The sequence below is a fragment of the Gouania willdenowi genome, chromosome 9, assembly GCF_900634775.1.
Source record: "Gouania willdenowi chromosome 9, fGouWil2.1, whole genome shotgun sequence".
Lineage (NCBI taxonomy): Eukaryota > Metazoa > Chordata > Actinopteri > Blenniiformes > Gobiesocidae > Gouania > Gouania willdenowi.
This window is the reverse complement of record NC_041052.1, coordinates 37,776,081-37,797,027: the sequence shown is the minus strand read 5'-3', so window position 1 is coordinate 37,797,027 and position 20,947 is coordinate 37,776,081. Positions and strand designations below refer to the sequence as shown.

Sequence of the window (20,947 nt, the reverse complement as noted above, 5' to 3'; positions counted from 1 at the left end):
TACATTCCTCTTGCAATACATAATGGGGCTGTTGAGTATGACTAGTGTGTCCACTGTGCATACTTATAAAATGTCCTGATACAGAATCCACCAGTTATTTCTCACGTACTCAATCTTTTCATACTACCTAATGTAAATGCACTACATATTCATTTTGACGTCAGACTCAGTATGAGTAGTATGTTAGTATGACATTTACAACACAGCCTAAAAGTGTGAGCTTAAGACTTAAAGACCCCTGTGTGTATTTGGGTTTGAGCATGATTACAAGTAGTCATGTTTGTGTATAAACTCCTGAATATCAGAGTAATTCAATGGCTCTAAACCATTGTCTCAGCAGCAGTGAGTGTCAGAGACAGGACAATAAAACTGATTGAAGGGAACACTGTACATTTGTTGTAAACAGCCCACAGTGTGGCAAGAAATCGTGCACATGGAGGTCGGTAGCCACACACTTCTGAAAGTTTAAGAGTTTCGTGACTTGGTTCTTCTTCTGTTACACAATTCTTCTTCACAAAGTAAATGGTGAAGCGACACAACCAGCACTTCATGTATGGTGCTGCAGCGAAAAGGAAGCCAAAAGCAGCCGCAGGCCTGATTTTATCATGAATTTACAACATGAATCTAAAAATGAATATATTTAATGACACGGTCAGCTTCACTGAGCTAAATAAGAGTAAGAAGAAATGAGGGCGGAGCTGCTTTCGTCTTGTAAACAGGATGTTTTATTATTTTACAGCAGTTTTTCTGTGTTTTGGACTGAATGCTGGGATTCATTGGATTTTTTTAACGTCTTAGGAAGATTTCGAGACCACTTTTGATGGAATATATGCATTTAGTAAGACATAGCATCGGTTGAAAGGACATTGGAACATTGGTCCTACCTCTACAGTGATGATGTCATCAGTCCTACCTCCACAGTGTTGACGTCCCACCTTCAAACACAACCTAATTTGGTCATACATGAAATGTGTGTGTGTGCGTGTGTTCCTCAAATATCTCTGCGGATCAGGATCAGACTGACCTGAGTTTCAACATGGCTACTGCTTGGTTCAAAGGTGTGTTTGTTTGGACGCCCCACCCCAACGCCCCACCTCCTGAGTCGACGGACTTAGTGACCATGTCATCAGTCCTAGCTCTACAGTGATGATGTCATCAGTCCTACCTCTACAGTGATGACGTCCCTCCTTCAAACACAACCTCATTAGGCCATCCATAAAAAAGCTACTTACCCTCCCACATTTCTATAGCAATACATACTTCCTACGGGCACTGCACTAGTATGGTTAAAAATGGAAGATGCTAAGCTTTCAAACAGTATATGGTAATTGTGATGTGCTGCTGTATTTGAGAAACATTTAATCCCTTAAGAGCGTGAATGAGTGAGGACATGTATTTTAACGTAATGGTGGATGTTATGACGCGTTGACACAAATTTTTGTAGTCAACACTATCAATTATTATATTGTATGTTACAAACATTGTGGTTGGCGCGACTCTCGAGACGGTCTATATATTCAATTCTATTTTTTCTTTTGCCCCCCCACTCCCAGCAAGAATCTCATACTCGGCCTATGATTGAAGGTGGTAATATTCACTGACACAATAGAAAAGGGTTAAAATGAGAAAAACTGCCACAAAAGACACTGTTCTAATCAAAACATGGTGGCTTTAGAGCTTCAAGAATAAGAAGTTTAACACAATTTAAAGAAACCACATCCACACACGTATTTCATTAACCACGGCTAGTGAAACTCAGATCAAGCTGCAGTCTCATCTAACCACACAGCATTGTTAGGGGCCACGCAGCCCTGGAATCTGAGGAATTTCTACAACTCATACGCACACAATCACCAAGTTTTTCACAAAGCTCCAGTCCCATTCCAGATGTTCTCAGCTGCAAAAACAGGCTAATTGTCCTAAATGTGGTGCTACAGCAAGCTTCTAAAGTCAACCATAGGTGCTACAAAACTTTCTCACCAAAATGTAGTAACACTGAAGAAACCATTTAGCATATGATATGAATTATGAAGTCCATCTCTCTTTTTTCAAGAACTGCTAAACTTAGTAAACCTATCTCCTCCCACAAATTGTTCTCAATTTATCCCAAACTTGCTAAAGCTCATATTAGGCCTTCCTTACACAAACCATACACACAGATTTATGATTTATCATAAACAAATTGTACTGTAAACAGTTTTGTAAACAAATACTTGCAAATTTTTGCTAAATACATTTTCAGGGTTTTTGAAACAAATGACAATGACATTTTGGAGTCATTGTAGAATATGTTTAAATTTAATCTCAAAAACCAAATGTTTTACAGCAATTTGAATTTCGCTTTCATGAAAATTGAAAATGGCATTTTTTAACATCCGCTTTTTACCCTTGGAACCCTTGTATTTTGGTCCTAATTGAATTTTTGACAGCTGTTAGAAATCGGCCTTTAGTTTACACGCTAACAGCTGTTGTTTTGTTTTACCTCAAATTGTCTGACCCTAACCATTGCTGCGCAGTAGCTATAGCTTAACATTGTATCACATTGCTTTTATTCTCTCTTGGGAGCATTGAGCTCAAATTAACACTTTCCACACAACAGTAATTGCACATCTGGTGACGCTTCTGTTCCCGTGCCCAAGGGCGTAGGCACTTGTGGGTGGGGTGGGGGATGGGAGGGATACATCCCTTAATATTGGAAGCAGGTGCTTTTGTTGCACCCATAATAAAACAGGTTTTTAGCACTTTTTCCCCTGTCAGCAATGAGGACAATCAGTACTAGGGATGTAACAATATCAAAAACTCACAGTACAATATCATCACGATATTAAGGCCACGGTACGGTATTATTGTGGTATTGTCAAAAAATATTGGGTAAACCTGTCTCATGATGGTCTACTCCCACAACAACAACAACAACAACTCAGCGACATCTCTTCTTATTTCTTTAGCTCTTGAGCTGAGGGACAATGGTTGTAAATGCTTCCTTTACAGTTTTTTGACCAGACTGGATATTATGACACAATCCTTAAACTTTGCGGGGATGCCGGGTTAAGTGGCTTCTCATGCAGCTCGTATTTCTGGATGAGTAGTGCATGGTACACTAGCAGTGTTTACATACTGTCCACCTTTTCTCCTGGAGGGTGTTGCAAAAAGTCGGATGAATACATCCAGGATAAAGAGACGAAGCTTAGTGAAGCCGGCTGTGTATGCTTGAGATAAGTGGGCGTTCACGATTTTCTTAAGAAGGCCATGAATACGATCACAAAATCACCGATGAAAGTATGGATGACGGATGCACAGCTTCATTTACACTTGCTGAACAACTCATTCTTCTGCAGAAGGATGAAGTAATAAAAGACATTATATGATAAAATGGAACAGCAGCGCTGTTAAAAAGGAGAAAGAGAAAAGCTGGCAGACAATAGCTGACCGCCTCAATGTGTAAATATTCCAAACATGTAGAATTAATAAAGTAAACAGCTATAGTTACAGTAAGAGGAGGTGGAGCTGATCACTTTTCTAAATCAATAGATTTATACTTTTTTTAAGTTTATCATAGAATAGATTGGAACAGAACAGAACTTTATTGATCTCCCAGAGCCCTGTCCAGGGTGTACCCTTGCCTAACGCCCAGTGTGAGCCAGAGATAGACACCGACGGACCCCTGCGACCCTGAAAAACAGGAACAAGCGGGTCAGAAAATGGATGGATGGATGATCTCCCAGAGGGGAAATTCACACACACAAAAAAGGTAAATTTGTTAAAGGCACTTTTTTCTCTACTGCGTATGATTGAGAGGGAGATGATGTAATGTGTTTGTTGATGATTTTAATTTATTTTACTGATGATTTTAAATGTTCTTATTGATTTTAAGCTGTTGAATGTTTTATCATGTAAAGCACATTGAATTGCCTTGTGTATGAAATGCGCTATACAAATAAATTTGCCTTGCCTTGGCTAAATTGTGTAAGCCGGGAAAAATAATGTATAATATATTTGATTAGTGTTTCTCAAATGAGAGTACGTATACCCCTAGGGGTATGCAGTGGCACTACAGGGGGTAAAAGAGTGTAAAATTGATAAATATAAGCATTAAAAATGTATTAACTTAAAATGTTTAATTTTAGTTAAAAATGATAATCATAATAATGGTGGTGATGAAAATTATCTTGATGAGATACTTTAAAAAGTGTGTTGTCACTCATTTATTTCTTCAATATGATCCATAGTTGTTTATTCATAGCATTCTGAGCAAAATGTTGGAGTCGGATAAAGGGGATACTTGGATTCAGAAATAAGAGAAATGGGGTACGCTTGAGCCAAAAATAGTTTGAGAATTACTGAATTATACCATAAGAACAGTTTGTATATTCCTCACAAATAGAAAGTCCTATGTTTGACAGTTTTAGCAAGATGACCAGCTTTACCTTATGTTTGATCATTCAAGTGATAATCCAACATGAGAAACGTGACATTATCATGTAAAGAAGCAATGTTTCTATTTAAAGGAACGTTTCTATTCCTAGGGAGGGTAAACCAGACTTCATTAGGAGGAAAAGCATAATAAAAAGGGAGAGCAGTGGTAAACCTGAGTGGGTGGGTGGAGGGGGGGGATACAAGGGAAAGGGAGTTGAATGATGAAAGCAAAGACATTTCATTTCCCCTATTTCTATAACTTGATGCTGTTAATGTTTGGGGGAGTGAAAACTGCTGTTCCGGTGCAATATATGGAGATTATATTAGAGGGAGAACATTGTTTTAAAGCTTTTATAATGCAGTCTTATGCACAGTAGGCTAACCAGGAATCCAATATTAAAGTGATCTTGTGAACTTTACTCTGATTGTGTAACGTTTACTCACCATGCTATTAAAGTTTGTAAATGCACTCCCAAACCACAGATACCTTAAGTGCAACTCCTTCTCTTTGGACTGCTCTCAATCCTCATCTACTGTACTTTACTTTTATCTTACTGTGCACATTGTAAGAATTGCCTGCAGTCATGAATTAATCAGAAGTCATTTAGATTTTATCTCTGCACCAGTAACAGTGGTCAATGAAGTAAAATTAGGATTTTAATATGACATTATAATCAAAACTCCTCAGTGATAAAAGGAATGTAAAATGGACAATACAACTTCTTTAATACAATAAGATATATGAGATGTGTGTGTGTGTGTGTGTGTGTGTGTGTGTGTGTGTGTTTGTAGTGAATAGTTTAAACCAGGGGTTCTCAACCTTGGGGTCATCTGGGGTCGTAAGACACTCGGGGTTTCCAGAATCCTTCAAGAAACTAACGATATTTTCTGAACAATTTCCACATATTTTTACCCTTTTTCTGCAACTGCACCAGACTTGCCATATTTTAACCTATTTTAATCACTTTTTCTTGCCATATTTTTGCTCCTTTCAATGCATTTTTTTGCTACATTACTCTTATTTCTGCCACTTCTCCATTTCAATGCCTTTTGGCATTGAAATTTAATTTGACATTTTCGGCACTTATAAACCCTTTCCACCAGTTTTACCAACTAATTTTGCATATGTTGACCCATTATTTTCTCTTTTCACCATATTTCATCCTTTTTTTTTTGCAAATGTAACCACATTCACGATTTGTCATGTCCATTATTTGCGGGTTTAAACTAATAGTTTCTACTTTTAACCAATTTCTGTGGTTTTTTAAACCCCATTTCACCACCTTTCCCACCATTTTTGGTCACTTGTAACCTATTTTATTTCTGACTAAAAGAAGGATTTACATCTTTAAGATGACTATATATTATGGCACAAATATAAATAAACTTCCTGGATAACAGTGGATATTATTTGGATAAATAAATAAATAAATAATCCGACAATATACAAGCAATAAGTTTCAGATATCAGTCAGAACAAGATCCTCACTTTAAATTTCCTAGATTTAGGAAAATTAAAGGGTTTTGCAGGAACTTTGAGTTTTTTCAACTGTTTAACATTAGAAATGACTGCAATCATGCAATATTAGCATCAGGAAAACTGTGAGACCCTGCAAACATTGTTAAGTTTCATTTTCTTTGTCATTTTTACTTTCTCCTGCGGGCCGAATTATATACTCCAAAGGGCCGGATTTGGCCCCCGGGCCATGAGTTTGAAACAAATACCCTTATAGATGACTTTGTCTCCACATGACTGTTCTTCATTGTTCATGTCTGTGTTCAACCAACTTCAGGCACAGTGGGGGTCTGGAACCTTTATTTTGGGGGGTCGCGGGCTGAAAAGGAAAGGTTGAGAACCACTGAAGACCTGCCCCCACCTGTGTGGGTGTGCCCATGGTGGAGCTCTGCTCTGCGGTGTCTCTTTAAGTGCAGCAGGCAGTGCTGTTGGTCCGTGCGCGGCGCAGGACGCAGAGTGCGGCTCCGCAGCCTCACACCGTCTCCCTCTGAGCGGACACAGCAGCCGAACCGAGCGGGTGCCCTGTGCGGCTCCAGGGCGAGGACAGAGGAGAGCCGTGTCAGAGGCTTTGTGAGGCCGTTCATGTTCCTCCTGCTTCTGCTTCTGCTTCGCTCGAAGCGCGTAACGGTCGCGCTGCGGCACCGTCCGTCCGTCCGTCCCTGCAGGTTGTTGCTGAACCCGGTAATGGGATTTAAACAACTAACCTTTAGTTCTGTTTAGACCACAGCGTTCACTGGTAACGCAGGGTTCCACAGCGCTGCCCGTGCTGGAGTTTACACAGTGGAGATGAAACATCACGTCTGAGCCTGAGGGGACCAGCATCTGCTGAGAGATAAAGCTTCACTTCAAGGTGAGACCAACACTTCCATGGCTGTCATTGGTGTTCAGCAGAGACCAGTTTACATCTCTAACCTGTACCTCTACAGCAACTTCTATCACAGCAGGGGCCACAAAAATGAGCAACATTCATGTTAGCATTTACAATAAAGCTCAATCTGAACATTCATAACAGGAAATAACTAAGGCTTTTGTCTTTGAAGTCCTTTTGTGTGGGTTTTCTTTTTTTTTTTTTTTTGTTTAAGTATTTGAATTCATTTTGTCTATTTTCTTCTTTATGTTAATTTGTGTTGCCTTTTTCTGTGTTTTTCTTTTTGTTACATTATTGTGACATTGTTGTATTTTTCTGTCATTTTGTGCAATCTCGTTGGCATTTAGTGGGTCTTTGAAGTCTTTTGTAGTAATTTTGTATTAAAGTGATTATTTAGAGTGTCTTTGTTATCATTCTGTGCCTTTTGTGGTTGTTTTCTGGAGTTTCGTGTGTGATGTTGAGTTTCATGTGACTTCCAACCTCATCAATTACAATTTTGATTTGGGAGCCACACAAAATTAGACCCAGGGCCGCATGTGGCCCCCGGGCCGCAAGTTTCCTATATTTGCTCTTCAGTCTCCATTAGTGGCTCGCACACACAATATCCTAGCATAGAGTCATTCAGTGATACTTATATTTAGTAGTAGTAGTTTCTTTGTCATTTCTCTGGTCATTGATACGTCGTTGATGCTTCATTTGTATTGGTGTATTACAGAGATGAACTGTTTTATACTGAACGTATGGTTCAGGATAAAACATGATATTATTGTTAAAAGTTTAGCTGTGCTTGTGCATTTTTAGTCAAATAAAAGTCTCCTTTTATCAGGGGTCTGCATTGTCATGAATCTGATGATACGAGTCACGACACAATATATTTCCATACTAAACAACGCGATATATCGTAATGACAAATTTCACCTTTACAAGTACCAAAATGGTATAAAAAAACAAATTTATTTCATTTTTTTAACCTTGCAAGAACAAGTAAATGGTAACTAACTGCAATTCAAGTAGAAATATCAAAAACAAGTGGTTCGTTTATGAAAATGTCGAATTACATTTTTCAAAAAAGTCTAACTTTTGCTTCTACAACGTGCTCTGATTCTGTTGTCCTTAAATTCTTAAAAAAAAGTAACCATATTAGGACTGGGTGGTATACCGGTTCATACCGAATACCAGTATATATTTTCCTTATGATTTTAGTTTTTAATATAACCCTGTACCGGTGTATTTGATTACATAACTTTCGGAACGCTACACTGCGCAGACTGGACCTTTTCAACGTTGCACTTCTAAATAGGAATGTAAACAGTAGCGCTGTGGTGTTAGTTGTGGTGTAAATCATACGTGTAAATGCATCAGAAAGACACAATTGAAAGCTCTGAAGCTTGTGAGCATGTGCCTGCGTGCGTATGCCTCTGCTACAGGAGAACAACACCCATGGACATGGAGGCATGGTTAGCTTAGCATAATGGCAGTAATGCACAAAAAAAGAAAGCAAACGATCGCAATTAGTAATTCCTATAACGCGTAAATTAGTCCTGGTGAAGCTGCAAACAAAACGCTACATTATTCACCATATGAAACCAGCACAACACTGAGTATGCAGCATTTAAAGCTAGAAATCGAGCTAATGCTAAAGCTAAGCTAGTGTGGCAAAACTACTGGTGCGGAATTATTCTACAATATTCACTCCAAGTCAATTTACTGCAGTGTATAATAATAATAATAATAATAATAAAAAAAATGTCATTTTGAATTTTGAAAAATACCATGATATACATTTTTGGTCATACCGCCCACCCCTAAACCACATGCATGTATAAAAGTGCCCAGTATGTTTTATGACATATACCTAGTGACCGGGCATTTACATGCTATACATATTTTTACGCAATTGCGTAGTTTTTCATTGAAAATGATTAAAAAATCAATTAGGAAATGTTTTGGATCGATACGATAATCGCGTGGTAAAATGTTGCGATATATCGCCAAATCGTTTTTTTCTTACGCTTTTACCTTTTAGGTCATTTAATCAAGGCTACTCTTTTGTTCTTCCATGCATTTGTTTGTTATGTTGAATTTATCACGTTGATGTTAGTGAATGTAAGGGTCTGACACGTTTTCCCCCACCGTGTTTTGTTTTTCTTTCTCCGCCTGTGTGACTTTGCCACATGTGACATGGTTTCATCTCCATCCAGATGTTGGTGGCTTGTGTTCTCAGCACTCTGACCATTAGTACTGGTCAGAGTTAATGATGACCTGGACATCAGTCCATTTCTTCCTATCATCACCTCTCACAGATGACTAGATTTATTAACATGACCAATAACCCTGATACATGTCGTAATCAATAACTCTGATGCATGTAAAGCTACAAGCTCAATGGAGGTTCTCTGCTTCCTTCACAGCAGACTGTCTCTGACTCAGTCTTCTTTTATAATTCTCTATCCACAGTTAACAGTCCAGGGGGTGTGGGGTGGGCTACAATTAGACCTGGACAATATATCGAGATTAAAGATGTATGAAGTTTTCTAATTTGGTGTTGAAGAAAATTATAATATTTCCTATATCAATATTTTTTTATTTCATAGCTTATTTTGTATCGGTTTTCGTTACTTCTCAGAACAGCATGAAAAGCACAGCTTGATATGTGAATGAGTGCGTCCTAACCCAGACCTTCCTCAGAACTCACTCGCACGTGCTGTCCTTTATAGCAGAAAAGGCCAAAAGTGGCACATATTCTGCAGCTGCTTGTTAAAAAATGTCATTTTTCATCAGCAAATTGAATCTAGAAATGTCTTTATTTATCAACGTGACTGAGTTCAAAATATTGAGATTTATATCCTATATCGCCATTTTGGGAGCAAATATTGAGATATGTAATTTGGTCCATATCGCCCAGCTCTAGCTACAATAGAGTTTCAATGGTCTTCCTTCTATTGGCAGGATTATAGGGATTTCTACGTACTGTGTCCTTGCCTCTTTGTATCTTGCATGTATTTAAGCATTTACGAAATAACACTATGTCCCTTTAACTACTAAGCAATTTAAATATAAGCTGGCATTCTAACAATACTTAACCTTAGCTTCTAAAATCAATGTCCATAATCTGACAGGACACAAAGTCAAAAGGGCAGTAGTGGCCCAATGGTTAAGACTTCCAACCAGAGAGTGGCAAGTTCGAATCCATTGTTTAGTCCCCTAAACTTCACTACTTTCAAGAGTCTTGAAAAATTCAGATTCTTAATCTCACTGAGACTTTCCTTGTTAAAAAAAGGTAAAAAAAAAAAAGAAGAATACTGTGGTTTTTCATTAAAGCGTTCCTGCTCATCAGACCAGGGCTTCAACCAATCCTTAAGGTCCCTAAAAACCTCAATTACAAAAGAGTTATCGAATTTTCACTGCCTCAAAGCATCATTTTTATATTTCATTTACCATGCCCTCATTTGTGTACATGTGGTGGAAAATTTCTGCAACATTTTATTTTTCCATTTTGCATAACAGTATGTTATAAATTGTACATTTGTATTTAAAAGGAAAATATTCCGCAAATTATTATGCGGAAGTCAAGGAAACATCAAAGCAATCAGCAGATGCCTCTGATGAAGACTGACAGTTGTCAGGAGATCAAAGTGGATTTGCTGTCTTAATAAATGAAACCTTAACATAGTAAGTAGGGGTGTGTATTGCCTGGCATTTGGTGATATGAATCATATCCTGATACATAAGTCACGATACGATACAATATATCCCGATATTAAAGTATGAGGCAATTATTGTGATTTTTATTTATTCATTTTTTTTAATATATGACTAATCTGTAAATGTGTACACCTTCATGAGATATTATGTATGAAATATATTTTATTGGCTTATTTTACACTCAAAACATTGGCTTTAACGTGCCATGTGACAACAACTTAAAATAAAATAACATACAATCTGCCTGTGGCTTTTGAACCAACTTTGACTTTAGTGCTACTTAACTGACATTTATGCCTAGAACAACAAATAAATGCAGAAAGTTAGTATTTTCTTTTTAGATTTTATTGAAAAAACACAAGCTGGTCAACATGCCCAGGTTTCAGCGCACTTCTTTGTGCAGTTACAATGTCTGCTGCAGTGGAAGAGACTTTCCTGGTTAAATAAAGGTTAAAAAATAAATAAATTATTAAAAAAATTGATGTGGATGCATTTAGAATAGATCCGAGAATCGTGCAACGTAATATGGCGATATAACACCCCTAATAGTAACGAAATATTTTCCTTATTTTCCTGTTGTGTAATTAAAATTGAGGTTTAATTAAGCAAAATTATATTTTTCCTGGTTACTCGAACCGATAGAATACTTAAATATTGGACCGTTGCATCCCTAAATCAGATCAAAAGTCAGACTTTCAAATCAAGGTCCTTTAAAGTGTCAGTAAACGCACTACTATGCTTAAAAAACATCATTTGTAGTAAGTAAAAAAAAAAAATATATATATATATATATATATACATATATACATATAAATAAAGTTTTAATAAATTAGTTAGAGGCAATCATGCTGTTTCTAAAGACAAATCACAATTTCTACTATAATCAAGTATTTGCACTGTTTGCCTGACATCATACTGGAGCTATTTCAGCACTCGCTTTCCAGTACAAACACAGGATAGTTCATCTCAGACCTCTGCTAATCACTCATTAAATAACTCATTAAAATTAAGATCACTCTGCAAATGCCCAACACAATCTTTAAATGTTATCTGAAGCCATTGGAGAACCAGTTTTCCACTGGTTTCCACTATAATTGTTGACTGAGATTTCTAGGTCAGCCGTAGAGCACGTTGCCCTGTGAGCTCAGAAGTCTGCAAACCTCAGGGAAATATGGCAGCAGCAGGTAAAATGCTATTTTGTTCTCTGGTGAAATGGATAGTGGGAGTTCCCAACTTCCCAGTGCTGCAGCTGATAGGAAAGAGTACTGATATATCCTACTCAAGTAGAAGTACTGTCACTTGATTGAAATTATACCCAAGTACAAGTAAAAAGTATCTCAGTTAAATAGTACTCAAAGTAAAAGTTTCTAGTTACTTTCACCCCCACGTTTATTTTTTAGTAATAAATCTTGCCACGGTTCCCTTGCACAGTAAATATCTCATGTATAAACAAAAAAAGGAAGAGACCAAATCTTGCACAATCAGAATTTGATTTATTTTCCACCAAGGAATCTGTATAAAATAAAAGGTTTGTCAAAATTGTACAAAATTTGTAAAATTATTTTATAAATAAAATAAAATAACAAATAATTCATTTATTTAATTGCAATATCAAAACATGCATTGCTGTCGTGAAAAGATTGCACTACATGTAGTGCAGACAAGGTAAAAAAATCAAATCAAATTAAACTAATTAATTACAATTCTCAGGCTCTAATATAGCTAGATTTACATTTACTGCTGTTTTGGTGCCATGCATTACATTCAATCTGGTTTCTTGGCTTTGATGTGATGCATCATCGTCATTTCATTTTTTTGTACTTTCACAATGTCTGTTGATCATTTTAAAACAAAAACAAAAAATGTACTCAGTAACGGTTCGTGTGTAGAAATGTAACAAATTACTTTACTTCTTTTAAAACGTACCTAAGTCCAAGTAAAATGACTGATTTAGAAATATGCCCCGTACCCATAGAAGCAACTCAATTATAGTAACGTGAGTACTTGTAATCAGTTACTTTCACCTCTGGTTACAGCCTTTAGTAGAGCCCTAAAACAACAGCAGAAAATAAAGTCAACCGTGGATTAAGGCTGTGCAATTAATCAAAATTTGACTACAATTCTGATTAGGGATGTCCTGATACAACCTTGTAATTTCCGATATGATACCGATATTGCAACCTTGCGTATCGGCCGATACCGATATTGATCCAATATCAGCATGAATCATACATACTTTATTTATTTTAGTTTATTTTTTATTTTTTCTCTCTTTTCTTTAATAAAAAAATAATTATTATTTATTTTGTAGTGTGGAATGTTAGAAAAAGATTGATCTAGTGATGTCACTCAAACATAGAACAATAGTCAGCACCAGTAGGTACGAGAAAAACTGACCCATTTATTAATAACCAATTGGTTACATACATTTTAACCTTCAACATGATATCTACAGTATTCTACAATTGAATAAAAAATGAATTGAAAAAAAGAAAAAAAAAAAGTAATCGGAAAATCCAGAAATTTGAATTTGATATTCGTTTTCAGGCTAATATCCCACCGATGGCCAATATCGGATCGGGACACCCCTGATTCTGATTATTAGACTCAACGATTTCAAAAATAACTTTTTCAAGAAAAAACTATGATTTAAAAAGTTTTTTTTATTGTACTACATATGTTTTATTTGCTAAATAAAACAAACATGATTTAGGATCTCTACAGAGAATAAAGCTTGGCACACACAAGAAAAAATTATTATTAATACTAACTTTGAGTTGTTTAATCCACGCGCATGTATGCCCCGCCCCTCTCAAAGCTAAAGCTAGCCTGCAGGCTAACACGAGGAAAGTTGTTGCTAGTGGTCTTTAAACATGGCAGGAGAAACGCAGCAAAAACACTAAAGTGGTAAGTCAAATGATCTTATATGGGAACACTTTGGGTTTGATGATGAAAACCTAGAGCAAAGACACATCATGTGCAAGAAGTGTTTTGTTTTGTGCAGAAGTGAACATACTTGATTTTAGTGTTTGAAGGTTTTTATCTATGTTTTAAGAACATATTTTAAATTGTTTTGTACAAAAAATAAACACCTTTTTGGTTGACAAATATCATTTGAATAATCACAAATTCAATTATGACTAAAATAATCATTATCATGGATGGGAAAACCCAATGAACACTGGGTTAATTCTGGCTCCATGGCTGATTACTTCATCCTCTTGGCGACCTCTCAGAGACTTGCTGTGGATCATATCCAATGGCTGCGAGCTTTGAAGATGGTCAGAGGAGCTGACAGCAATTATGCTTTGCAATCTATTAGCATAGAGAGAGCGTGGTGCGATGCTGGCTGTGTGCTAGCTGAATGCTGCGCTGGGTCTTAGAATATCGCCCTCAAGAAAGGATGTCAAGGTCCTCATTAAAGGACTGACTAAAATAGCATGGCAATAAATATTGTGTGTGCAGTCTTCTGCAGAGAGACGTGCTAAAAGTTTCAGACTTTTTATAGTTTGTGATGCTCATAAAGCAGAGGAGCAGTGTCTCACTCGGGGCACCAGACTATTTTCATCCTAAAACTTTGAGGTCACTCTTGAATTAATGATGTTTTTTTTTAATACATCATTGTCCCCCTTCTTATAATAAAAGCTGATGGTCTTTGTTAGACGAAAGGACAGAAACAGTCTCTAGAGATTAGACCTGGGCGATATGGACCAAAACTCATATCTCAATATTTTTTAACAAAACCGCGATATACGATATTAATCTCGATATTTTTTAACTCAATACACTGACAGGGGTGGCCAATCCTGGTCCTCAAGGGCCACTATCCAGCATGTTTTAGATGTTTTCCCACTTCCAACACACCTGATTGAAATGACCAGGATTGTTATCAGGCTTCTGCAGAGCTTGATGATGAGTTAATCTTTTCAATCAGGTGTGTTGGAAGAGGGAAAACATCTAAAACATGCTGGATAGTGGCCCTTGAGGACCAGGATTGGCCACCCCTGCAATACAGTCTTACCAGAAAGACAATTCTGGGTTAAATTTGGTGGTGAAAAATGCCCCACAGGCACATTTATTAACTAACAGCTGCACAATATGTGCCACTTTTTTCTTTTTCTGCTCTAAGGGACAGCATGTGTGAGTGAGTTCTGTAGTGTGGTTTGGTTTAGAGGAAGGTCTGGGTTAGAACACACTTAGTAATCCATGTAACACATGCATTGCTGTCTTAAAAAGATTACACTTCTTGTAGTGTTGACCTTTGACAGCATGTGCAGACAAGATTAAAAAAAAAAGTAATCCATCTAACTGTGCTTTTCATGCTGTTCTGAGAAGTAATCAGTTTATTTATATTTGCTTTTCACAGATAAAATCACAAAGTGCTGTACAAACAAAGGTGAACTAAAACAACAGCAGCAACATCACAAAAAGATAATAAAACACAAGAGAATTTAAAACAACAGAAGGAACATCATGAAAAAGATAATAAAAGTTAAAAGCAATCTAACCAAAAGCTTTTCTGAAAAGTGTGGTTTTTAGATGTGAGTCAAGCTCACGGAGGGACTGGTGTAGGCTATTCCAGAGTCTTGGTGCTACCGCCTGGAACGCCAGTTTTAAAATGAATCTTTGAGATCATAAAGAGACCCTGGCCTAGAGACCGAATGGTGCACCCTGAAGTGTAGGGGCACAAGAAGTCAATGATGTATTGAGGGGCCTGACCATGCAGCGCATGGAAAGTTGGGACTAAAATTTTGAACTCAATATGAAAATTGACTGGAAGACGATGAAGACCGGAAAGAATGGGGGTACTGTGGAATGTTCTGAGAGCACTTGTTAAACTTGTTAAAACAGGTGAAAACCGAGTTACAGTAGTCAATGCATGACGAGACAAATGCGTGGATGATCATTTCGAGATTTGATTTGGACAACAAATTAGTGAAAGCAGCGACTCCTAAAATGAGCAACATCAGGTGGGAAAACAGTTTAAAAGTGCCCGAAATGTCTAAAAAGTGTAAAAAACATGCAGAAAAGGCTTTGAAATTTGATGGAGAAGTATAAGAAATGGGAGTAATGTAGCAAATATGCATTAAAATGGGCAAAAATATGGCAAGAAATTGGGACGAAAATAGGTCAAAATATGGCAAGTTTGGTGTTGTTGATGAAAAATGGTAAATATATGCGAAAATTGTAAATTTAAGTATTTCAATACAAATAAGCTATAAAATATACATCTCATAAATATTGAAAAGTTGTAAAGAAGGACACTGTTTGACTGTACTTTATCATCAATATTAAACACTTGTATAATGTGATTTGCGATATATCTTGAATCACGATATATTGCCCAGCTCTACTACAGATTTTCAGCTTCTCTGAGGATTATTCACAACACCAGACTGCTTCCATAAGACGGATCCAGTTAATAGCCTCCTAGACGGGTGGCACCAAAATACTAGGACAAAAGCAGCCGGAAAACTTAAAACCTAATTCATAAGTACTCTGGGTCATTTATTACAATAACACTAAAAAAAAAAAACTATTTAAGCAAAACGGCCAAACATTTATTATATCCCAGTGCTCGCTGGTGGTGCCCTAAATAATCTTTAGTCTACTCCCATTCAGTTAGCTCTGACTGAATTAATCTGAAGGCCAATGATAGTTTTGAACTCAGACCTGCTGTTCAGGCTTTTCTCTGAGGGACAGACTCCCTGCTAAGGACGCGACTAATCCAAGCTGGGCTAACATGAGGTATGTGCATCTGTCAGGGCCAGTGAGCAGAGCTGTGTGCATGGATGTTGTCAGACACCATGACTTTTATTTATGTTATATTTTAGGGTTGTAACACATTAATTGTGATTAATTTATTACAGAAAAATAACGCACTAAAAAAATATAATGCAGTCAATTGCTTTTTTTTTTTTTTCTTCACTCCAAACAGTGTGGAACCTTTCTCATTGCACGAGATGGGAAAAACTGAGTCGTTGACGTGCTTTGGGGGTGTTCATTTTAGTTTATAATAACACCAGATGGCCCAGTTAAGTGCAAATTGTGCAAGAAAGAGTTTGCCGATCACCGGAGCTTTGTAGCCTTCACTACCACCTCAATGCTAAACATGTAGCAGCTAGCACGGACAGTGCTAGGTGCTACATGCTCGAAGCATCTGCTATCCACATCCGAAAACATGACAGGGTTTAGAGCCAAAATGAATACTGTAAGTCTACGACAGGGCTGGGCGAAACTCATATCTCAATATTTTTTTTTCTCAAAATTGCGATATATACGATATAAATCTTGATAATTTTAATTCAAATGAAGTCTGACCAGAAAGACAATTCAGGGTTAAATATGCAGATGGAAAATACCACACAGACACTTCTATTAACAAACAGCTGCAGAATATGTGCCACTTTTGGCTTTTTTTGTCCTGTAAGGGACAGCATGTGCGAGTGAGTTCTGTAGTGTGGCTTGTTTAGGATTAGGACACACTCAGAAATGAATCTAACTGCTACTTCTCAGAACAGCATGAAAAGCACAATGGAAGCAACTCCTTAAACGAGTATTTAAATAGAAAATAAGCTATAAAAAAAATACATATCTATTTCTATATCGCCAAAATGGAAAACTCGATAAATCTTGAATTTTGATATCCCGCTCAGCCCTAGTTCAGAGCCAAAATGAATAAGTCAGTGAGTGACAAATGAACAAAGTCAGTGGATGAATGATTGTAGTGGACAGTCGACCACTCCCGGCGGTAGAGGGTGTGGGCGGGGCTAGAAGCGATGCTACAGATGGCATCATCTGAGCCAATGTGTTCAGCTGTTACTGTATTAGCTGAACTGATGAACATTTTACCTGGTGACATGTCACAGCAGAAGCATAACACCTCCAATCGACGAATACGGGATGTTTAATAGCCAGTAAAGTCATATAAACAGGACAAGACGATGAAAGAGAAACAGAACAGAGGAGTCTAAAGTGACGCTACGTGACGTGGAAAATGGGTAAACCCTGAAACGTAACTTGGGAAATTTTGAAAAAGAAAATTAGAGCCCCTAAATTTACTCTAAAATAAACCTCAACAACATTTTGTTCACGTGAACTTTATTCTGACACCATGTTAGTGAAGTTGTTATAAATGCATTCCCAAACCACTAATGCCCTCCTCTTCTCCTTGAACTACTCTCTGTCCTCGTTTTGCATTCACTTTGCAAAGTTTCCTCTTAAATCTTTTCATTATATTTGTGCACATGTTGCAAGAATAACCTGCAGTCATTAATAAAATAGCAGTCACATAGTTTTTTAATCTCTGTAACAGAAGTCGTGAAACTTAAACTAGGATTTTTATTTGACTGCACGTTTGACGTTCATCATCAGAATGCCTTTGTGAGTGTTCTCCTCCACTTTAATCAGGACTTGTGATGAATGCTGGCCATTGGATTCCTTTAACACATTTGTTATTTTGGATCATGATGAATTCTCTTTTGTTCTACACAAACCCGTGCAAATCAGATATGTTTGATGACATTTTTACATCTAAATGGTCAAAGGTTACATCAATCAATCAATCTTTATTTGTCATTGCACGTTACAGAGCAACAAAATTTCATTTCAGTTTCATCCCGTCCAAGAAGCATGAAAAGACAGTCACATATAACATGGGAGGACAAGGGCAGGAGAACTGTGGGTCGCCACAAGGGCAACGCCCCGTATTTAGATGAAAAGTGGGAAAACAGGAAGAAAGGGAGAGGGGAAAAGGCAGGTCCTAAACTGAGTTCTCTATTGGGGAGCACAGTGTAAAACTAGGAAAAAACCTCCTTAGCGTACATGCACAAAAACAAAACGGTCACAACAAGAACTCAAGAACATAGCAGGTGGGAGGACGGGGGGCTTTGTTGAGGGTTTGGGGTGGAGAAAATCACCCTAAACCCTTACATCACAGAGCCAGCATCTGTGATGTAATTTTTTTTCCCCAAAAATAATTTGCAGTGATTATTTAATTTTAAAGCTTGGAATTAAAAATGAAGGCCCTTTTTGGTTTTTGTCTTGGTCTCTTAAGCCCCAGCCACTTTTCACTGAAAATCACATACCCAAAACAAATAACGTTTTTCTAAGCTTCTACATGACCTACATGGCAAATTTTTTGTTCAGATTGAAGTAGGACCCTTAGTGGTTACAGATGATATGACATTTTGGAAACATATGATACTGAGTGACAATAAATCATGTTTTAAATACAGAAATTTGTAGTCCGCCCCAAAAAATATATATTTACATCAAATATAAAGCCAGTTCTCATTAGCGAAGGCTATAAAAGCAGAAATAATTTAACTATATTGCCCAGCCCTACTCAGCACACACGCAGGTGGCCGGAGTGTGTCTCTGTCTATGTCTATCTCTTCTCTGTGTATCTATTAAAAAGTAAAAAACAAGAACAGTTATAATAATAATATTTTATTTAAAGCGCTTTTCAAGACACTCAAAGACACTTTACAGCATAAAAACAACAAGAAAATATGACAGAGAAAGGAAGTGAGAGGGTGGGTGGTTTAAACATTAAAAGCTGAGTGAAACAGGTGAGTTTTGAGAAATGATTTGAAGGATGGGAGGTCGGTGCAGTTGCGGATGTGGCTTGGTAGGGAATTTCATAGGGTGGGGGCAGCTACAGAGAAAGCTTTGTCACCCCAGGTTCTGTGCTTGGTCCTGGGGACAGTGAGGAGGTTTGCATCAGAGGAGCGGAGGCTACGGGAGGGAGCATAGGGGTGGAGCAGATCTGTGAGGTAGGAGGGGGCCTGATTATTGAAGGCTTTATAGGTGAGAAGGAGGAGTTTGAATTCGATGCGCCGAGGAACGGGGAGCCAGTGGAGGTTTTGGAGGACAGGGGTGATGTGGTCACGGGAGCGGGTGTGGGTGAGGAGGCGGGCAGCTGCGTTTTGGATGTATTGGAGTTTATTTAGGAGTGTGGAGGTTGTACCAAAAGGATGCTATTGCAGTAGTCAAGGCGGGATGTGATAAAGGCGTGAATTAAGAGTTTCAGCGGCGGGGAAGGAAAGTGAAGGATGGAGACGAGATGTTTTTGAGGTGGAAAAAAGCGGTTTTCATGATTTGTTTGATGTGGTGGTCGAAGGAAAGGTTATTATCAAAAATGATACCCGCACTGAGAGGCGGGAAACAGGGTAGAGATATCAATGGTGAGGTGAACGTCAGAGGCTGTTTGGGTGAGGGAGTTTGGACCAATGAGGAGTATGTCTGATTTGTTACTGTTTAAGATCAGGAAGTTTTCTTGGAGCCATGTTTTGATATCAGAAAGACAGTTTGAAAGTGTGGAGTGGGTTTCATGGGTGATAGACTTGGTGGAGATGTATAATTGGATGTCGTCGGCGTAACAGTGAAAACGGAGACCATGACGACGAATGATTTGACCGAGGGGGAGGAGGTAGATAGTGAAGAGGAGAGGACCAAGCACAGAGCCCTGGGGGGCTCCTTGGGACAGGGGGGCAGTGGAGGAGGAGCAGTTGTTGATGAAGATAAATTGTTTTCTGTTAGTGAGGTAGGACTGTAACCAGGTGAGGGCATTGCCAGTGATATTGAGGAAGGATTTTAAGCGGGAAAGTAGGATGGAGTGGTTGATGGTGTCGAAAGCAGCCGTGAGATCAAGAAGAACGAGAATTGAGAGTAGGCCGGAGTCAGATGAGAGGAGGAGGTCGTTGGTGACTTTGAGGAGGGCTGTGTTTGGTGCGGAATCCAGATTGAAATTGTTCGAAAAGGTGATTATTGTTGAGATGGGATGTGATTTGTGAGGCAACAACGCGTTTCAGTGATGAAGGGACGGTTATCTTAATGGCTGGGCCCTCCTCCTTTCACCATGCACAGGGGTGGCTAGTACAGACATGGTCAATATTGCTCCATGACCTTGAGGTCATGTGAAAATAGTGCACAGTTGTGCGAGTGTTCAAACCAAGCATGTAGATCACGTGTCAAACTCATGGCCCGGGGGCCAAATCTTGGCCCTTCAGAAGATCCAATTTGAGCCGCAGCAGAAATCAAAGAAACATGAATCATTGTGTAAATTACCAACTAATACAGTTGTAGGTTTCGCCAAAATAATACACAAATTCCGTTAAACTTCACAGAGCAGGGCTCACCTTTTCCCCATCCTTATCTAACATGATAGAAGTCATTTTTTTTTTTTATCTGAAATTGTTAAAAGAACTCTAAATTTTTCCCAAATCCTGGAATTTTCTTTAAATTATTCCACAAAATTTCCACAAATTATATAAAAATGGTCATAAAATATCTGTCACTTATTGCTTTGATATTATCAGTTCCATACATATTTTATCATTTATTTACACATAGAAGTGCAAACTAGAGCACAATAATGATTAAATTACTAATTTCCCCGACTAAAATCTGTGGCCCAATTAAGATGAACTGCTCCATAT

The 20,947-nt window shown here is 37.9% G+C and overlaps 1 protein-coding gene across 1 annotated transcript in view; it reads left to right on the top strand.

The window, feature by feature from the left end:
- Positions 1-6,340: 6,340 nt before the first annotated feature.
- wscd2 (WSC domain containing 2) overlaps positions 6,341-20,947 on the top strand; it is an 86,846-nt gene continuing 72,239 nt past the window's right edge. The window contains exon 1 of the mRNA XM_028458161.1: positions 6,341-6,782. The gene's annotated coding sequence lies outside the window, so the exon portion shown is untranslated. The remainder of the gene's footprint in view (positions 6,783-20,947) is intronic.